Source organism: Frankliniella occidentalis, unplaced genomic scaffold, assembly GCF_000697945.3.
Source record: "Frankliniella occidentalis isolate FOCC.00 unplaced genomic scaffold, Focc_3.1 Scaffold308, whole genome shotgun sequence".
In the NCBI taxonomy this organism is placed as follows: domain Eukaryota; kingdom Metazoa; phylum Arthropoda; class Insecta; order Thysanoptera; family Thripidae; genus Frankliniella; species Frankliniella occidentalis.
In genome coordinates, this window is record NW_026267433.1 from 88486 (window position 1) to 90585 (window position 2100).

Consider the following 2100-nt stretch of genomic DNA (forward strand, 5'->3'; position numbering starts at 1 on the left):
AGTGGCACATTCTAAATTATAAATAGTGGTGTGTGTGTACGGAATTTATACAAAATAAAGCAGATTCAAAATCAATGTAATTTTTTATTAATTCAAAAACGTCAAATAACCATATTTGCAAAATAAGTCCTGTGAAAAAAATGGCACAACCTAAAGACAGACACACAGAGGATAAGAAAAAAAGTATTCGCAAGATTGATACACTGAAGCAGTGAGAGTGGAGCAATATTGCAAAATGTAATAAAACCCTAATTGCACTTGATCAGACGAGCATCCTTAAATAACCAACTTGCTTTTAGAGCCTACCGTTTGCAAGCAGGATTAAAACAGTGACGCAACCCAAGCAGAGTTTTATTGCAACGTGCATAATAAAATCCCACTTGCGCGTCGTCAATAAACCTTTCAACTGAAAGAAAATGGCTAATTAAGTCACTAGTAATGTTTTGCTAACGTTTGCAACTAGGATTAAACAGGAAAGCAGCGAATAATGAGTAATATTGCAAACGTTATAAAACCCTTCTTGCGAGTATTGTTGCAAAATGTTGTAAAACCCTGTTTGCAATTGCTCAAAAGAGTATCCTAATATAAGCATCAGGCTTTCAGGGACTCGAATAATGGTTTGCTACCGTATGCAAGCAGGATTACTACAGTGACGCAGCCCACAAAGCGTTTTATTGCAACGTGCAATAAAATCCCACTTGCTCTTTGTCAACAAAGCTTTATACTAGATGAAAATGGCTACTACAGTCACTAGTAATAATTTGCTCACGTTTGTAGCCAGGATTATTACAGAAAAGCAGCCAAATATGATGAGTTTTGTTGCAAAATGTTGTAAATGTTGTAGATAAATTAACAACAAAAATTATTCTTTGAAAATTTACAGTACAGTACAGCCTTTTAGTAGACCCACCTTGGGCATCAATTATTACAGCCTCAATACGTCGCGGCATAGATTCGGACAGGGCCCTGAAAATTTGGGGTCTCCTCTGAACAGAGGCATAAACCTCGCGGGCATGACCATCAAGGGCCTCAGGTGTCCGCTCAAATCGTGGGTCCCATTCAAGTGCCATTAGGCCAAAGATATTCTCAATGGGATTGAGGTCCGGGCTCTGCGCGGGCCAAAACACCTTGCTGCTATGGCGGAGGGCTGGGTCTGCAAACCAATGTTCCCTTATGTGCGCCGTGTGAATAGGCGCATTGTCTTGAACCATTGTAAATGGGACTCCAGCACCTACAAGGGCATTCATCTCTCGTAAGAGAGTGTCTTCAAGAATGTTATCCCTGCAAAAAAAATTAACTGTAGCGTAACTTAGCGAGATACGTAAAATGGCATCAATATCTCAAAACAGTCAAAAATGTTGCTTCGGATGTTCTCCAGCCGGGCTATTGCAGATCGAACATTCTCCAAACGACGCTGGTAGATCGGGCATTCTCTGGGCGACCGTCATAGAACGGACTTTCTTGCATGGGGGCGACGAAAGGACTTTTAATGTTCATAGAAAGACGCGTTTTTGTGCACATATCAACCGGATGCAGATTTAAATCCAGCAATTGACGAATCAGCATCCCTTTTGTTGACAATTATTCTGTTGTACATGATTAAGATGCCAATCCCCCACTTGCTTTATTCAAATCCGCATGCGGTTAAGATGTGCACTAAAACACATCTTTCTGTGGACAATACAAGTTCTTTCAGATTAAGTGTGTATGTTTACAAATCCCGTGAAAACTGCCACGTATACACCCCGTATACGCTCCGTATACGGCTCAGGGTGACCACGCAACCTGGAAATCAGGGAAGTCAGGGAAAAGTCAGGGAAAAAAATATTGGTCAGGGAAGTCAGGGAAAATGAATGTTGGTCAAGGAAAATGACTGAATCTTGCCTCAAATTGTTGTTTTCAAACTTTCGGTGGCATTTTCAATTTTTCGGGAAACAAAAAGTTCCACTTAAAATACATTAAAAAGTCAGTGAATTTGCGTAAAAAGTCAGGGAAAGGTCAGGGAAAAGCGAGGGGGAAATCACTAGGGTTCGTAGCGTACGGACTATTTCGTCGTATTTCTCCTACCATTTCGGTTATTTCTCCTGCCATTTCGGCTAT